Genomic DNA, 13,835 nt, shown 5'->3' on the forward strand with positions numbered 1-13,835 from the left:
CTCCGCTTCATGGGTGATAGTTTTCGTATTTTTGGAACGGAGCCGGTCGGTCACGTGGGTCCCACGCCTCGCGTACGAAAACAAAGGAGGTTCTGCGTCTTTTAAGACATAAAAGTAATAAGAATGGATAGTATTTCGGGTGCGGTCATACCAGCACTAATGCACTGGATCCCATCAGAACTCCGCAGTTAAGCGTGCTTGGGCGAGAGTAGTACTAGGATGGGTGACCCCCTGGGAAGTCCTCGTGTTGCACCCCCTCTTTTTCGTTGCCTGTTTGCGTTTTTTTAGATTTTACGTGCGGTTTTTTTTGTTTTTTTTTTCTTTCTTGCTATTTCTATGCTCGGGTGGCCTCCGCTTCATGGTTCATGGTTTTCGTATTTTTGGAACGGAGCCGATCGGTCAAGTGGGTCCACGCCTCGCGTACGAAAACAAAGGAGGTTCTGCGTCTTTTAAGACATAAAAGCAATAAGCATGGATAGTATTTCGGGTGCGATCATACCAGCACTAATGCACCGGATCCCATCAGAACTCCGCAGTTAAGCGTGCTTGGGCGTGAGTAGTACTAGGATAGGTGACCCCTTGGGAAGTCCTCGTGTTACACCCCCCCTTTTTCATTGCCCGTTTGCGTTTTTTTTAGATTTTACGTGCGGTTTTTTTTGTTTTTTTTTCTTTCTTGCTATTTCTATGCTCGGGTGGCCTCCGCTTCATGGTTCATGGTTTTCGTATTTTTGGAACGGAGCCAATCGGTCACGTGGGTCCCACGCCTCGCGTACGAAAACAAAGGAGGTTATGCGTCTTTTAAGACATAAAAGCAATACGCATGGATCGTATTTCGGATGCGATCATACCAGCACTAATGCACCGGATCCCATAAGAACTCCGCAGTTAAGCGTGCTTGGGCGAGAGTAGTACTAGGATGGGTGACCCCCTGGGAAGTCCTCGTGTTGCACCGCCCTTTTTCGTTGCCCGTTTCCTTTTTTTTAGATTTTACGTGCGGTTTTTTTTTTGTTTTTTTTTCTTTCTTGCTATTTCTATGCTCGGGTGGCCTCCGTTTCATGGTTCATGGTTTTCGTATTTTTGGAACGGAGCCGATCGGTCACGTGGGTCCCACGCCTCGCGTACGAAAACAAAGGAGGTTCTGCGTCTTTTAAGACATAAAAGCAATAAGCATGGATAGTATTTCGGGTGCGATCATACCAGCACTAATTCACCGGATCCCATCAGAACTCCGCAGTTAAGCGTGCTTGGGCGAGAGTAGTACTAGGATGGGTGACCCCCTGGTAAATCCTCGTGTTGCACCTCCTTTTTCGTTGCCCGTTTGCGTTTTTTTAGATTTTACGTGCGGTTTTTTTTTTTCTTTCTTGCTATTTCTATGCTCGGGTGGCCTCCGCTTCATGGTTGATGCTTTTCGTATTTTTGGAACGGAGCCGATCGGTCACGTGGGTCCCACGCCTCGCGTACGAAAACAAAGGAGGTTCTGCGTCTTTTAAGACATAAAAGCAATAAACATGGATAGTATTTCGGGTGCGATCATACCAGCACTAATGCACCGGATCCCATCAGAACTCCGCTGTGAAGCGTGCTTGGGCGAGAGTAGTACTAGGATGGGTGACCCCCTGGGAAGTTGTCGTGTTGCACCCCCCTTTTTCGTTGCCCGTTTGCGTTTTTTTAGATTTTACGTGTGGTTTTTTTTGTTTTTTTTCTTTCTTGCTATTTCTATGCTCGCGTGGCCTCCGCTTCATGGTTCATGGTTTTCGTATTTTTCGAACGGAGCTGATCGGTCACGTGGGTCCCACGCCTCGCGTACGAAAACAAAGGAGGTTCTGCGTCTTTTAAGACACAAAAGCAATAAGCATGGATAGTATTTCGGGTGCGATCATACCAGCACTAATGCACCGGATCCCATCAGAACTCCGCTGTGAAGCGTGTTTGGGCGAGAGTAGTACTAGGATGGGTGACCCCCTGGGAAGTCCTCGTGTTGCACCGCCCTTTTTCGTTGCCCGTTTGCGTTTTTTTTAGATTTTACGTGCGGTTTTTTTTTCTATCTTGCTATTTCTATGCTCGGGTGGCCTCCGTTTCATGGTTCATGGTTTTTGTATTTTTGGAACGGAGCCGATCGGTCACGTGGGTCCCACGCCTCGCGTACGAAAACAAAGGAGGTTCTGCGTCTTTTAAGACATAAAAGCAATAAGCATGGATAGTATTTCGGGTGCGATCAAACCAGCACTAATGCATCGGATACCATAAGAACTCCGTAGTTAAGCGTGCTTGGGCGAGAGTAGTACTAAGATGGGTGACCCCCTGGGAGGTCCTCGTGTTGCACCCCCCTTTTTCGTTGCCCGTTTGCGTTTTTTTAGATTTTACGTGCGGTTTTTTTTTGTTTTTTTTTCTTTCTTGCTATTTCTATGCTCGGGTGGCCTCCGCTTCATGGTTGATGCTTTTCGTATTTTTGGAACGGAGCCGATCGGTCACGTGGGTCCCACGCCTCGCGTACGAAAACAAAGGAGGTTCTGCGTCTTTTAAGACATAAAAGCAATAAGCATGGATAGTATTTCGGGTGCGATCATACCAGCACTAATGCACCGGATCCCATCAGAACTCCACTGTGAAGCGTGCTTGGGCGAGAGTAGTACTAGGATGGGTGACCCCCGGGAAGTTGTCGTGTTGCACCCCCCTTTTTCGTTGCCGTTTGCGTTTTTTTAGATTTTACGTGTGGTTTTTTTTGTTTTTTTTTCTTTCTTGCTATTTCTATGCTCGCGTGGCCTCCGCTTCATGGTTCATGGTTTTCGTATTTTTGGAACGGAGCTGATCGGTCACGTGGGTCCCACGCCTCGCGTACGAAAACAAAGGAGGTTCTGCGTCTTTTAAGACCTAAAAGCAATAAGCATGGATAGTATTTCGGGTGCGATCATACCAGCACTAATGCACCGGATCCCATCAGAACTCCGCTGTGAAGCGTGCTTGGGCGAGAGTAGTACTAGGATGGGTGACCCCCTGGGAAGTCCTCGTGTTGCACCGCCCTTTTTCGTTGCCCGTTTGCGTTTTTTTTAGATTTTACGTGCGGTTTTTTTTTGTTTTTTTTTCTTTCTTGTTATTTCTATGCTCGGGTGGCCTCCGCTTCATGGTTCATGGTTTTCGTATTTTTGGAACGGAGCCGATCGGTCAAGTGGGTCCACGCCTCGCGTACGAAAACAAAGGAGGTTCTGCGTCTTTTAAGACATAAAAGCAATAAGCATGGATAGTATTTCGGGTGCGATCATACCAGCACTAATGCACCGGATCCCATCAGAACTCCGCAGTTAAGCGTGCTTGGGCGTGAGTAGTACTAGGATAGGTGACCCCTTGGGAAGTCCTCGTGTTACACCCCCCCTTTTTCATTGCCCGTTTGCGTTTTTTTTAGATTTTACGTGCGGTTTTTTTTGTTTTTTTTTCTTTCTTGCTATTTCTATGCTCGGGTGGCCTCCGCTTCATGGTTCATGGTTTTCGTATTTTTGGAACGGAGCCAATCGGTCACGTGGGTCCCACGCCTCGCGTACGAAAACAAAGGAGGTTCTGCGTCTTTTAAGACATAAAAGCAATACGCATGGATCGTATTTCGGGTGCGATCATACCAGCACTAATGCACCGGATCCCATAAGAACTCCGCAGTTAAGCGTGCTTGGGCGAGAGTAGTACTAGGATGGGTGACCCCCTGGGAAGTCCTCGTGTTGCACCGCCCTTTTTCGTTGCCCGTTTCCGTTTTTTTAGATTTTACGTGCGGTTTTTTTTTTGTTTTTTTTTCTTTCTTGCTATTTCTATGCTCGGGTGGCCTCCGTTTCATGGTTCATGGTTTTCGTATTTTTGGAACGGAGCCGATCGGTCACGTGGGTCCCACGCCTCGCGTACGAAAACAAAGGAGGTTCTGCGTCTTTTAAGACATAAAAGCAATAAGCATGGATAGTATTTCGGGTGCGATCATACCAGCACTAATTCACCGGATCCCATCAGAACTCCGCAGTTAAGCGTGCTTGGGCGAGAGTAGTACTAGGATGGGTGACCCCCTGGTAAGTCCTCGTGTTGCACCTCCTTTTTCGTTGCCCGTTTGCGTTTTTTTAGATTTTACGTGCGGTTTTTTTTTTTTTCTTTCTTGCTATTTCTATGCTCGGGTGGCCTCCGCTTCATGGTTGATGCTTTTCGTATTTTTGGAACGGAGCCGATCGGTCACGTGGGTCCCACGCCTCGCGTACGAAAACAAAGGAGGTTCTGCGTCTTTTAAGACATAAAAGCAATAAACATGGATAGTATTTCGGGTGCGATCATACCAGCACTAATGCACCGGATCCCATCAGAACTCCGCTGTGAAGCGTGCTTGGGCGAGAGTAGTACTAGGATGGGTGACCCCCTGGGAAGTTGTCGTGTTGCACCCCCCTTTTTCGTTGCCCGTTTGCGTTTTTTTAGATTTTACGTGTGGTTTTTTTTGTTTTTTTTCTTTCTTGCTATTTCTATGCTCGCGTGGCCTCCGCTTCATGGTTCATGGTTTTCGTATTTTTGGAACGGAGCTGATCGGTCACGTGGGTCCCACGCCTCGCGTACGAAAACAAAGGAGGTTCTGCGTCTTTTAAGACATAAAAGCAATAAGCATGGATAGTATTTCGGGTGCGATCATACCAGCACTAATGCACCGGATCCCATCAGAACTCCGCTGTGAAGCGTGCTTGGGCGAGAGTAGTACTAGGATGGGTGACCCCCTGGGAAGTCCTCGTGTTGCACCGCCCTTTTTCGTTGCCCGTTTGCGTTTTTTTAGATTTTACGTGCGGTTTTTTTTCTATCTTGCTATTTCTATGCTTGGGTGGCCTCCGTTTCATGGTTCATGGTTTTTGTATTTTTGGAACGGAGCCGATCGGTCACGTGGGTCCCACGCCTCGCGTACGAAAACAAAGGAGGTTCTGCGTCTTTTAAGACATAAAAGCAATAAGCATGGATAGTATTTCGGGTGCGATCAAACCGGCACTAATGAATCGGATACCATAAGAACTCCGTAGTTAAGCGTGCTTGGGCGAGAGTAGTACTAGGATGGGTGACCCCCTGGGAAGTCCTCGTGTTGCACCCCCCTTTTTCGTTGCCCGTTTGCGTTTTTTTAGATTTTACGTGCGGTTTTTTTTTTGTTTTTTTTTCTTTCTTGCTATTTCTATGCTCGGGTGGCCTCCGCTTCATGGTTGATGCTTTTCGTATTTTTGGAACGGAGCCGATCGGTCACGTGGGTCCCACGCCTCGCGTACGAAAACAAAGGAGGTTCTGCGTCTTTTAAGACATAAAAGCAATAAGCATGGATAGTATTTCGGGTGCGATCATACCAGCACTAATGCACCGGATCCCATCAGAACTCCACTGTGAAGCGTGCTTGGGCGAGAGTAGTACTAGGATGGGTGACCCCCGGGAAGTTGTCGTGTTGCACCCCCCTTTTTCGTTGACCGTTTGCGTTTTTTTAGATTTTACGTGTGGTTTTTTTTGTTTTTTTTTCTTTCTTGCTATTTCTATGCTCGCGTGGCCTCCGCTTCATGGTTCATGGTTTTCGTATTTTTGGAACGGAGCTGATCGGTCACGTGGATCCCACGCCTCGCGTACAAAAACAAAGGAGGTTCTGCGTCTTTTAAGACCTAAAAGCAATAAGCATGGATGGTATTTCGGGTGCGATCATACCAGCACTAATGCACCGGATCCCATCAGAACTCCGCTGTGAAGCGTGCTTGAGCGAGAGTAGTACTAGGATGGGTGACCCCCTGGGAAGTCCTCGTGTTGCACCGCCCTTTTTCGTTGCCCGTTTGCGTTTTTTTTAGATTTTACGTGCGATTTTTTTTTGTTTTTTTTTCTTTCTTGTTATTTCTATGCTCGGGTGGCCTCCGCTTCATGGTAGATGGTTTTCGTATTTTTAGAACGGAGCTGATCGGTCACGTGGGTCCCACGCCTCGCGTACGAAAACAAAGGAGGTTCTGCGTCTTTTAAGATATAAAAGCAATAAGCATGAATAGTATTTCGGGTGCGATCATACCAGCACTAATGCACCGGATCCCATCAGAACTCCGCAGTTAAGCGTGCTTGGGCGAGAGTAGTACTAGGATGGGTGACCCCCTGGGAAGTCCTCGTGTTGAACCCACCCTATTTTTGGATTTTTTAGATTTTACGTGCGGTTTTTTTTTGTTTTTTTCTTTCTTGCTATTTCTATGCTCGGGTGGCCTCCGCTTCATGGGTGATAGTTTTCGTATTTTTGGAACGGAGCCGATCGGTCACGTGGGTCCCACGCCTCGCGTACGAAAACAAAGGAGGTTCTGCGTCTTTTAAGACATAAAAGCAATAAGCATGGATAGTATTTCGGGTGCGATCATACCAGCACTAATGCACCGGATCCCATCAGAACTCCGCTGTGAAGCGTGCTTGGGCGAGAATAGTACTAGGATGGTGACCCCCTGGGAAGTTGTCGTGTTGCACCCCCCTTTTTCGTTGCCCGTTTGCGTTTTTTTAGATTTTACGTGTGGTTTTTTTTGTTTTTTTTTCTTTCTTGCTATTTCTATGCTCGCGTGGCCTCCGCTTCATGGTTGATGGTTTTCGTATTTTTGGAACGGAGCTGATCGGTCACGTGGGTCCCACGCCTCGCGTACGAAAACAAAGGAGGTTCTGCGTCTTTTAAGACATAAAAGCAATAAGCATGGATAGTATTTTGGGTGCGATCATACCAGCACTAATGCACCGGATCCCATCAGAACTCCGCAGTTAAGCGTGCTTGGGCGAGAGTAGTACTAGGATGGGTGACCCCCTGGGAAGTCCTTGTGTTGCACCCCCTTTTTTTCGTTACCCGTTTGCGTTTTTTTAGATTTTGCGAGCGGTTTTTTTTTGTTTTTTTTTTCTTTCTTGCTATTTCTATGCTCGGCTGGCCTCCGTTTCATGGTTCATGGTTTTCGTATTTTTGGAACGGAGCCGATCGGTCACGTGGGTCCCACGACTCGCGTACGAAAACAAAGGAGGTTCTGCGTCTTTTAAGACATAAAAGCAATAAGCATGGATAGTATTTCGGGTGCGATCATACCAGCACTAATTCACCGGATCCCATCAGAACTCCGCAGTTAAGCGTGCTTGGGCGAGAGTAGTACTAGGATGGGTGACCCCCTGGTAAGTCCTCGTGTTGCACCTCCTTTTTCGTTGCCCGTTTGCATTTTTTTAGATTTTACGTGCGGTTTTTTTTGTTTTTTTTTCTTTCTTGCTATTTCTATGCTCGGGTGGCCTCCGCTTCAGGGTTGATGCTTTTCGTATTTTTGGAACGGAGCCGATCGGTCACGTGGGTCCCACGCCTCGCGTACGAAAACAAAGGAGGTTCTGCGTCTTTTAAGACATAAAAGCAATAAGCATGGATAGTATTTCGGGTGCGATCATAACAGCACTAATGCACCGGATCCCATCAGAACTCCGCTGTGAAGCGTGCTTGGGCGAGAGTAGTACTAGGATGGTGACCCCCTGGGAAGTTGTCGTGTTGCACCCCCCTTTTTCGTTGCCCGTTTGCGTTTTTTTAGATTTTACGTGTGTTTTTTTTTTCTTTCTTGCTATTTCTATGCTCGCGTGACCTCCGCTTCATGGTTGATGGTTTTCGTATTTTTGGAACGGAGCTGATCGGTCACGTGGGTCCCACGCCTCGCGTACGAAAACAAGAGGTTCTGCGTCTTTTAAGACATAAAAGCAATAAGCATGGATACTATTTCAGGTGCGATCATACCAGCACTAATGCACCGGATCCCATCAGAACTCCGCAGTTAAGCGTGCTTGGGCGAGAGTAGTACTAGGATGGGTGACCCCCTGGGAAGTCCTCGAGTTGCACCCCCTTTTTCGTTGCCCGTTTGCGTTTTTTTAGATTTTACGTGCGGTTTTTTTTTGTTTTTTTTTTCTTTCTTTCTATTTCTATGCTCGGGTGGCCTCCGTTTCATGGTTCATGGTTTTCGTATTTTTGGAACGGAGCCGATCGGTCACGTGGGTCCCACGCCTCGCGTACGAAAACAAAGGAGGTTCTGCGTCTTTTAAGACATAAAAGCGATAAGCATGGATAGTATTTCGGGTGCGATCATACCAGCACTAATGCATCGGATCCCATAAGAACTCCGTAGTTAAGCGTGCATGGGCAAGAGTAGTACTAGGATGGGTGACCCCCTGGGAAGTCCTCGTGTTGCACCCCCCTTTTTCGTTGCCCGTTTGCGTTTTTTTAGATTTTTACGTGCGGTTTTTTTTTGTTTTTTTTTCTTTCTTGCTATTTCTATGCTCGGGTGGCCTCCGTTTCATGGTTCATGGTTTTCGTATTTTTGGAACCGAGCCGATCGGTCACGTGGGTCCCACGCCTCGCGTACGAAAACAAAGGAGGTTCTGCGTCTTTTAAGACATAAAAGCAATAAGCATGGATAGTATTTCGGGTGCGATCATACCAGCACTAATTCACCGGATCCCATCAGAACTCCGCAGTTAAGCGTGCTTGGGCGAGAGTAGTACTAGGATGGGTGACCCCCTGGTAAATCCTCGTGTTGCACCTCCTTTTTCGTTGCCCATTTGCGTTTTTTTAGATTTTACGTGCGGTTTTTTTTTTGTTTTTTTTTCTTTCTTGCTATTTCTATGCTCGGGTGGCCTCCGCTGCATGGTTGATGCTTTTCGTATTTTTGGAACGGAGCCGATCGGTCACGTGGGTCCCACGCCTCGCGTACGAAAACAAAGGAGGTTCTGCGTCTTTTAAGACATAAAAGCAATAAGCATGGATAGTATTTCGGGTGCGATCATACCAGCACTAATGCACCGGATCCCATCAGAACTCCACTGTGAAGCGTGCTTGGGCGAGAGTAGTACTAGGATGGGTGACCCCCGGGAAGTTGTCGTGTTGCACCCCCCTTTTTCGTTGCCCGTTTGCGTTTTTTTAGATTTTACGTGTGGTTTTTTTTTGTTTTTTTTTCTTTCTTGCTATTTCTATGCTCGCGTGGCCTCCGCTTCATGGTTCATGGTTTTCGTATTTTTGGAACGGAGCTGATCGGTCACGTGGGTCCCACGCCTCGCGTACGAAAACAAAGGAGGTTCTGCGTCTTTTAAGACATAAAAGCAATAAACATGGATAGTATTTCGGGTGCGATCATACCAGCACTAATGCACCGGATCCCATCAGAACTCCGCTGTGAAGCGTGCTTGGGCGAGAGTAGTACTAGGATGGGTGACCCCCTGGGAAGTTGTCGTGTTGCACCCCCCTTTTTCGTTGCCCGTTTGCGTTTTTTTAGATTTTACGTGTGGTTTTTTTTGTTTTTTTTCTTTCTTGCTATTTCTATGCTCGCGTGGCCTCCGCTTCATGGTTCATGGTTTTCGTATTTTTGGAACGGAGCTGATCGGTCACGTGGGTCCCACGCCTCGCGTACGAAAACAAAGGAGGTTCTGCGTCTTTTAAGACATAAAAGCAATAAGCATGGATAGTATTTCGGGTGCGATCATACCAGCACTAATGCACCGGATCCCATCAGAACTCCGCTGTGAAGCGTGCTTGGGCGAGAGTAGTACTAGGATGGGTGACCCCCTGGGAAGTCCTCGTGTTGCACCGCCCTTTTTCGTTGCCCGTTTGCGTTTTTTTAGATTTTACGTGCGGTTTTTTTTCTATCTTGCTATTTCTATGCTTGGGTGGCCTCCGTTTCATGGTTCATGGTTTTTGTATTTTTGGAACGGAGCCGATCGGTCACGTGGGTCCCACGCCTCGCGTACGAAAACAAAGGAGGTTCTGCGTCTTTTAAGACATAAAAGCAATAAGCATGGATAGTATTTCGGGTGCGATCAAACCGGCACTAATGAATCGGATACCATAAGAACTCCGTAGTTAAGCGTGCTTGGGCGAGAGTAGTACTAGGATGGGTGACCCCCTGGGAAGTCCTCGTGTTGCACCCCCCTTTTTCGTTGCCCGTTTGCGTTTTTTTAGATTTTACGTGCGGTTTTTTTTTTGTTTTTTTTTCTTTCTTGCTATTTCTATGCTCGGGTGGCCTCCGCTTCATGGTTGATGCTTTTCGTATTTTTGGAACGGAGCCGATCGGTCACGTGGGTCCCACGCCTCGCGTACGAAAACAAAGGAGGTTCTGCGTCTTTTAAGACATAAAAGCAATAAGCATGGATAGTGTTTCGGGTGCGATCATACCAGCACTAATGCACCGGATCCCATCAGAACTCCACTGTGAAGCGTGCTTGGGCGAGAGTAGTACTAGGATGGGTGACCCCCGGGAAGTTGTCGTGTTGCACCCCCCTTTTTCGTTGACCGTTTGCGTTTTTTTAGATTTTACGTGTGGTTTTTTTTGTTTTTTTTTCTTTCTTGCTATTTCTATGCTCGCGTGGCCTCCGCTTCATGGTTCATGGTTTTCGTATTTTTGGAACGGAGCTGATCGGTCACGTGGATCCCACGCCTCGCGTACAAAAACAAAGGAGGTTCTGCGTCTTTTAAGACCTAAAAGCAATAAGCATGGATGGTATTTCGGGTGCGATCATACCAGCACTAATGCACCGGATCCCATCAGAACTCCGCTGTGAAGCGTGCTTGAGCGAGAGTAGTACTAGGATGGGTGACCCCCTGGGAAGTCCTCGTGTTGCACCGCCCTTTTTCGTTGCCCGTTTGCGTTTTTTTTAGATTTTACGTGCGGTTTTTTTTTGTTTTTTTTTCTTTCTTGTTATTTCTATGCTCGGGTGGCCTCCGCTTCATGGTAGATGGTTTTCGTATTTTTAGAACGGAGCTGATCGGTCACGTGGGTCCCACGCCTCGCGTACGAAAACAAAGGAGGTTCTGCGTCTTTTAAGATATAAAAGCAATAAGCATGAATAGTATTTCGGGTGCGATCATACCAGCACTAATGCACCGGATCCCATCAGAACTCCGCAGTTAAGCGTGCTTGGGCGAGAGTAGTACTAGGATGGGTGACCCCCTGGGAAGTCCTCGTGTTGAACCCACCCTATTTTTGGATTTTTTAGATTTTACGTGCGGTTTTTTTTTGTTTTTTTCTTTCTTGCTATTTCTATGCTCGGGTGGCCTCCGCTTCATGGGTGATAGTTTTCGTATTTTTGGAACGGAGCCGATCGGTCACGTGGGTCCCACGCCTCGCGTACGAAAACAAAGGAGGTTCTGCGTCTTTTAAGACATAAAAGCAATAAGCATGGATAGTATTTCGGGTGCGATCATACCAGCACTAATGCACCGGATCCCATCAGAACTCCGCTGTGAAGCGTGCTTGGGCGAGAATAGTACTAGGATGGTGACCCCCTGGGAAGTTGTCGTGTTGCACCCCCCTTTTTCGTTGCCCGTTTGCGTTTTTTTAGATTTTACGTGTGGTTTTTTTTGTTTTTTTTTCTTTCTTGCTATTTCTATGCTCGCGTGGCCTCCGCTTCATGGTTGATGGTTTTCGTATTTTTGGAACGGAGCTGATCGGTCACGTGGGTCCCACGCCTCGCGTACGAAAACAAAGGAGGTTCTGCGTCTTTTAAGACATAAAAGCAATAAGCATGGATAGTATTTCGGGTGCGATCATACCAGCACTAATGCACCGGATCCCATCAGAACTCCGCAGTTAAGCGTGCTTGGGCGAGAGTAGTACTAGGATGGGTGACCCCCTGGGAAGTCCTTGTGTTGCACCCCCCCTTTTTCGTTACCCGTTTGCGTTTTTTTAGATTTTGCGAGCGGTTTTTTTTTGTTTTTTTTTTCTTTCTTGCTATTTGTATGCTCGGCTGGCCTCCGTTTCATGGTTCATGGTTTTCGTATTTTTGGAACGGAGCCGATCGGTCACGTGGGTCCCACGACTCGCGTACGAAAACAAAGGAGGTTCTGCGTCTTTTAAGACATAAAAGCAATAAGCATGGATAGTATTTCGGGTGCGATCATACCAGCACTAATTCACCGGATCCCATCAGAACTCCGCAGTTAAGCGTGCTTGGGCGAGAGTAGTACTAGGATGGGTGACCCCCTGGTAAGTCCTCGTGTTGCACCTCCTTTTTCGTTGCCCGTTTGCATTTTTTTAGATTTTACGTGCGGTTTTTTTTGTTTTTTTTTCTTTCTTGCTATTTCTATGCTCGGGTGGCCTCCGCTTCAGGGTTGATGCTTTTCGTATTTTTGGAACGGAGCCGATCGGTCACGTGGGTCCCACGCCTCGCGTACGAAAACAAAGGAGGTTCTGCGTCTTTTAAGACATAAAAGCAATAAGCATGGATAGTATTTCGGGTGCGATCATAACAGCACTAATGCACCGGATCCCATCAGAACTCCGCTGTGAAGCGTGCTTGGGCGAGAGTAGTACTAGGATGGTGACCCCCTGGGAAGTTGTCGTGTTGCACCCCCCTTTTTCGTTGCCCGTTTGCGTTTTTTTAGATTTTACGTGTGTTTTTTTTTTCTTTCTTGCTATTTCTATGCTCGCGTGACCTCCGCTTCATGGTTGATGGTTTTCGTATTTTTGGAACGGAGCTGATCGGTCACGTGGGTCCCACGCCTCGCGTACGAAAACAAGAGGTTCTGCGTCTTTTAAGACATAAAAGCAATAAGCATGGATACTATTTCAGGTGCGATCATACCAGCACTAATGCACCGGATCCCATCAGAACTCCGCAGTTAAGCGTGCTTGGGCGAGAGTAGTACTAGGATGGGTGACCCCCTGGGAAGTCCTCGAGTTGCACCCCCTTTTTCGTTGCCCGTTTGCGTTTTTTTAGATTTTACGTGCGGTTTTTTTTTGTTTTTTTTTTCTTTCTTTCTATTTCTATGCACGGGTGGCCTCCGTTTCATGGTTCATGGTTTTCGTATTTTTGGAACGGAGCCGATCGGTCACGTGGGTCCCACGCCTCGCGTACGAAAACAAAGGAGGTTCTGCGTCTTTTAAGACATAAAAGCGATAAGCATGGATAGTATTTCGGGTGCGATCATACCAGCACTAATGCATCGGATCCCATAAGAACTCCGTAGTTAAGCGTGCATGGGCAAGAGTAGTACTAGGATGGGTGACCCCCTGGGAAGTCCTCGTGTTGCACCCCCCTTTTTCGTTGCCCGTTTGCGTTTTTTTAGATTTTTACGTGCGGTTTTTTTTTGTTTTTTTTTCTTTCTTGCTATTTCTATGCTCGGGTGGCCTCCGTTTCATGGTTCATGGTTTTCGTATTTTTGGAACTGAGCCGATCGGTCACGTGGGTCCCACGCCTCGCGTACGAAAACAAAGGAGGTTCTGCGTCTTTTAAGACATAAAAGCAATAAGCATGGATAGTATTTCGGGTGCGATCATACCAGCACTAATTCACCGGATCCCATCAGAACTCCGCAGTTAAGCGTGCTTGGGCGAGAGTAGTACTAGGATGGATGACCCCCTGGTAAATCCTCGTGTTGCACCTCCTTTTTCGTTGCCCATTTGCGTTTTTTTAGATTTTACGTGCGGTTTTTTTTTTGTTTTTTTTTCTTTCTTGCTATTTCTATGCTCGGGTGGCCTCCGCTGCATGGTTGATGCTTTTCGTATTTTTGGAACGGAGCCGATCGGTCACGTGGGTCCCACGCCTCGCGTACGAAAACGAAGGAGGTTCTGCGTCTTTTAAGACATAAAAGCAATAAGCATGGATAGTATTTCGGGTGCGATCATACCAGCACTAATGCACCGGATCCCATCAGAACTCCACTGTGAAGCGTGCTTGGGCGAGAGTAGTACTAGGATGGGTGACCCCCGGGAAGTTGTCGTGTTGCACCCCCCTTTTTCGTTGCCCGTTTGCGTTTTTTTAGATTTTACGTGTGGTTTTTTTTTGTTTTTTTTTCTTTCTTGCTATTTCTATGCTCGCGTGGCCTCCGCTTCATGGTTCATGGT

At 47.2% G+C, this 13,835-nt stretch overlaps 40 non-coding genes across 40 annotated transcripts; all 40 read left to right on the top strand.

Annotated features, from left to right (window-relative positions):
* Positions 1 to 137: 137 nt before the first annotated feature.
* Positions 138 to 256, top strand: LOC145136365 (5S ribosomal RNA). The gene has a single exon (XR_013720418.1). It is a non-coding gene; the product is annotated as a 5S ribosomal RNA (ribosomal RNA).
* A 229-nt stretch (positions 257 to 485) lies between these two features.
* Positions 486 to 604, top strand: LOC145147518 (5S ribosomal RNA). Its single transcript, XR_013728418.1, has one exon. It is a non-coding gene; the product is annotated as a 5S ribosomal RNA (ribosomal RNA).
* A 230-nt stretch (positions 605 to 834) lies between these two features.
* On the top strand, positions 835 to 953 carry LOC145147263 (5S ribosomal RNA). Its single transcript, XR_013728170.1, has one exon. It is a non-coding gene; the product is annotated as a 5S ribosomal RNA (ribosomal RNA).
* A 230-nt stretch (positions 954 to 1,183) lies between these two features.
* LOC145148398 (5S ribosomal RNA) lies at positions 1,184 to 1,302 on the top strand. Its single transcript, XR_013729285.1, has one exon. It is a non-coding gene; the product is annotated as a 5S ribosomal RNA (ribosomal RNA).
* A 220-nt stretch (positions 1,303 to 1,522) lies between these two features.
* On the top strand, positions 1,523 to 1,641 carry LOC145147879 (5S ribosomal RNA). The gene has a single exon (XR_013728774.1). It is a non-coding gene; the product is annotated as a 5S ribosomal RNA (ribosomal RNA).
* A 227-nt stretch (positions 1,642 to 1,868) lies between these two features.
* LOC145149053 (5S ribosomal RNA) lies at positions 1,869 to 1,987 on the top strand. The gene has a single exon (XR_013729915.1). It is a non-coding gene; the product is annotated as a 5S ribosomal RNA (ribosomal RNA).
* A 220-nt stretch (positions 1,988 to 2,207) lies between these two features.
* On the top strand, positions 2,208 to 2,326 carry LOC145150493 (5S ribosomal RNA). The gene has a single exon (XR_013731316.1). It is a non-coding gene; the product is annotated as a 5S ribosomal RNA (ribosomal RNA).
* A 229-nt stretch (positions 2,327 to 2,555) lies between these two features.
* Positions 2,556 to 2,673, top strand: LOC145150687 (5S ribosomal RNA). The gene has a single exon (XR_013731495.1). It is a non-coding gene; the product is annotated as a 5S ribosomal RNA (ribosomal RNA).
* Positions 2,674 to 2,900: 227 nt separating this feature from the next.
* LOC145147671 (5S ribosomal RNA) lies at positions 2,901 to 3,019 on the top strand. Its single transcript, XR_013728567.1, has one exon. It is a non-coding gene; the product is annotated as a 5S ribosomal RNA (ribosomal RNA).
* A 229-nt stretch (positions 3,020 to 3,248) lies between these two features.
* On the top strand, positions 3,249 to 3,367 carry LOC145147520 (5S ribosomal RNA). The gene has a single exon (XR_013728420.1). It is a non-coding gene; the product is annotated as a 5S ribosomal RNA (ribosomal RNA).
* Positions 3,368 to 3,597: 230 nt separating this feature from the next.
* On the top strand, positions 3,598 to 3,716 carry LOC145144881 (5S ribosomal RNA). The gene has a single exon (XR_013725882.1). It is a non-coding gene; the product is annotated as a 5S ribosomal RNA (ribosomal RNA).
* Positions 3,717 to 3,946: 230 nt separating this feature from the next.
* On the top strand, positions 3,947 to 4,065 carry LOC145148134 (5S ribosomal RNA). The gene has a single exon (XR_013729032.1). It is a non-coding gene; the product is annotated as a 5S ribosomal RNA (ribosomal RNA).
* A 222-nt stretch (positions 4,066 to 4,287) lies between these two features.
* Positions 4,288 to 4,406, top strand: LOC145147880 (5S ribosomal RNA). Its single transcript, XR_013728775.1, has one exon. It is a non-coding gene; the product is annotated as a 5S ribosomal RNA (ribosomal RNA).
* A 227-nt stretch (positions 4,407 to 4,633) lies between these two features.
* LOC145147672 (5S ribosomal RNA) lies at positions 4,634 to 4,752 on the top strand. Its single transcript, XR_013728568.1, has one exon. It is a non-coding gene; the product is annotated as a 5S ribosomal RNA (ribosomal RNA).
* Positions 4,753 to 4,970: 218 nt separating this feature from the next.
* On the top strand, positions 4,971 to 5,089 carry LOC145150741 (5S ribosomal RNA). Its single transcript, XR_013731548.1, has one exon. It is a non-coding gene; the product is annotated as a 5S ribosomal RNA (ribosomal RNA).
* Positions 5,090 to 5,319: 230 nt separating this feature from the next.
* Positions 5,320 to 5,437, top strand: LOC145150688 (5S ribosomal RNA). The gene has a single exon (XR_013731496.1). It is a non-coding gene; the product is annotated as a 5S ribosomal RNA (ribosomal RNA).
* Positions 5,438 to 5,665: 228 nt separating this feature from the next.
* LOC145149773 (5S ribosomal RNA) lies at positions 5,666 to 5,784 on the top strand. Its single transcript, XR_013730620.1, has one exon. It is a non-coding gene; the product is annotated as a 5S ribosomal RNA (ribosomal RNA).
* Positions 5,785 to 6,014: 230 nt separating this feature from the next.
* On the top strand, positions 6,015 to 6,133 carry LOC145146286 (5S ribosomal RNA). Its single transcript, XR_013727238.1, has one exon. It is a non-coding gene; the product is annotated as a 5S ribosomal RNA (ribosomal RNA).
* A 217-nt stretch (positions 6,134 to 6,350) lies between these two features.
* Positions 6,351 to 6,468, top strand: LOC145150582 (5S ribosomal RNA). Its single transcript, XR_013731397.1, has one exon. It is a non-coding gene; the product is annotated as a 5S ribosomal RNA (ribosomal RNA).
* A 228-nt stretch (positions 6,469 to 6,696) lies between these two features.
* LOC145154194 (5S ribosomal RNA) lies at positions 6,697 to 6,815 on the top strand. Its single transcript, XR_013734679.1, has one exon. It is a non-coding gene; the product is annotated as a 5S ribosomal RNA (ribosomal RNA).
* A 231-nt stretch (positions 6,816 to 7,046) lies between these two features.
* On the top strand, positions 7,047 to 7,165 carry LOC145148135 (5S ribosomal RNA). The gene has a single exon (XR_013729033.1). It is a non-coding gene; the product is annotated as a 5S ribosomal RNA (ribosomal RNA).
* A 227-nt stretch (positions 7,166 to 7,392) lies between these two features.
* LOC145151058 (5S ribosomal RNA) lies at positions 7,393 to 7,510 on the top strand. Its single transcript, XR_013731855.1, has one exon. It is a non-coding gene; the product is annotated as a 5S ribosomal RNA (ribosomal RNA).
* Positions 7,511 to 7,727: 217 nt separating this feature from the next.
* On the top strand, positions 7,728 to 7,846 carry LOC145144708 (5S ribosomal RNA). The gene has a single exon (XR_013725713.1). It is a non-coding gene; the product is annotated as a 5S ribosomal RNA (ribosomal RNA).
* Positions 7,847 to 8,075: 229 nt separating this feature from the next.
* LOC145148494 (5S ribosomal RNA) lies at positions 8,076 to 8,194 on the top strand. The gene has a single exon (XR_013729376.1). It is a non-coding gene; the product is annotated as a 5S ribosomal RNA (ribosomal RNA).
* A 230-nt stretch (positions 8,195 to 8,424) lies between these two features.
* On the top strand, positions 8,425 to 8,543 carry LOC145148399 (5S ribosomal RNA). Its single transcript, XR_013729286.1, has one exon. It is a non-coding gene; the product is annotated as a 5S ribosomal RNA (ribosomal RNA).
* Positions 8,544 to 8,772: 229 nt separating this feature from the next.
* On the top strand, positions 8,773 to 8,890 carry LOC145150690 (5S ribosomal RNA). Its single transcript, XR_013731497.1, has one exon. It is a non-coding gene; the product is annotated as a 5S ribosomal RNA (ribosomal RNA).
* A 229-nt stretch (positions 8,891 to 9,119) lies between these two features.
* On the top strand, positions 9,120 to 9,238 carry LOC145147881 (5S ribosomal RNA). The gene has a single exon (XR_013728776.1). It is a non-coding gene; the product is annotated as a 5S ribosomal RNA (ribosomal RNA).
* A 227-nt stretch (positions 9,239 to 9,465) lies between these two features.
* On the top strand, positions 9,466 to 9,584 carry LOC145147673 (5S ribosomal RNA). The gene has a single exon (XR_013728569.1). It is a non-coding gene; the product is annotated as a 5S ribosomal RNA (ribosomal RNA).
* A 218-nt stretch (positions 9,585 to 9,802) lies between these two features.
* LOC145150742 (5S ribosomal RNA) lies at positions 9,803 to 9,921 on the top strand. Its single transcript, XR_013731549.1, has one exon. It is a non-coding gene; the product is annotated as a 5S ribosomal RNA (ribosomal RNA).
* Positions 9,922 to 10,151: 230 nt separating this feature from the next.
* LOC145150691 (5S ribosomal RNA) lies at positions 10,152 to 10,269 on the top strand. Its single transcript, XR_013731498.1, has one exon. It is a non-coding gene; the product is annotated as a 5S ribosomal RNA (ribosomal RNA).
* Positions 10,270 to 10,497: 228 nt separating this feature from the next.
* LOC145149774 (5S ribosomal RNA) lies at positions 10,498 to 10,616 on the top strand. Its single transcript, XR_013730621.1, has one exon. It is a non-coding gene; the product is annotated as a 5S ribosomal RNA (ribosomal RNA).
* A 230-nt stretch (positions 10,617 to 10,846) lies between these two features.
* LOC145146287 (5S ribosomal RNA) lies at positions 10,847 to 10,965 on the top strand. Its single transcript, XR_013727239.1, has one exon. It is a non-coding gene; the product is annotated as a 5S ribosomal RNA (ribosomal RNA).
* A 217-nt stretch (positions 10,966 to 11,182) lies between these two features.
* LOC145150583 (5S ribosomal RNA) lies at positions 11,183 to 11,300 on the top strand. Its single transcript, XR_013731398.1, has one exon. It is a non-coding gene; the product is annotated as a 5S ribosomal RNA (ribosomal RNA).
* Positions 11,301 to 11,528: 228 nt separating this feature from the next.
* LOC145154195 (5S ribosomal RNA) lies at positions 11,529 to 11,647 on the top strand. Its single transcript, XR_013734680.1, has one exon. It is a non-coding gene; the product is annotated as a 5S ribosomal RNA (ribosomal RNA).
* Positions 11,648 to 11,878: 231 nt separating this feature from the next.
* Positions 11,879 to 11,997, top strand: LOC145148136 (5S ribosomal RNA). Its single transcript, XR_013729034.1, has one exon. It is a non-coding gene; the product is annotated as a 5S ribosomal RNA (ribosomal RNA).
* Positions 11,998 to 12,224: 227 nt separating this feature from the next.
* LOC145151059 (5S ribosomal RNA) lies at positions 12,225 to 12,342 on the top strand. Its single transcript, XR_013731856.1, has one exon. It is a non-coding gene; the product is annotated as a 5S ribosomal RNA (ribosomal RNA).
* A 217-nt stretch (positions 12,343 to 12,559) lies between these two features.
* On the top strand, positions 12,560 to 12,678 carry LOC145144709 (5S ribosomal RNA). Its single transcript, XR_013725714.1, has one exon. It is a non-coding gene; the product is annotated as a 5S ribosomal RNA (ribosomal RNA).
* A 229-nt stretch (positions 12,679 to 12,907) lies between these two features.
* Positions 12,908 to 13,026, top strand: LOC145148495 (5S ribosomal RNA). The gene has a single exon (XR_013729377.1). It is a non-coding gene; the product is annotated as a 5S ribosomal RNA (ribosomal RNA).
* Positions 13,027 to 13,256: 230 nt separating this feature from the next.
* LOC145149581 (5S ribosomal RNA) lies at positions 13,257 to 13,375 on the top strand. The gene has a single exon (XR_013730437.1). It is a non-coding gene; the product is annotated as a 5S ribosomal RNA (ribosomal RNA).
* A 229-nt stretch (positions 13,376 to 13,604) lies between these two features.
* Positions 13,605 to 13,722, top strand: LOC145150692 (5S ribosomal RNA). The gene has a single exon (XR_013731499.1). It is a non-coding gene; the product is annotated as a 5S ribosomal RNA (ribosomal RNA).
* The last annotated feature ends 113 nt before the right edge of the window (positions 13,723 to 13,835 follow it).

This window comes from Lactuca virosa, chromosome 1, assembly GCF_052849685.1.
Source record: "Lactuca virosa cultivar CGN04683 chromosome 1, Lactuca_virosa_CGN04683_v6, whole genome shotgun sequence".
Classification (NCBI taxonomy): Eukaryota; Viridiplantae; Streptophyta; class Magnoliopsida; order Asterales; family Asteraceae; genus Lactuca; species Lactuca virosa.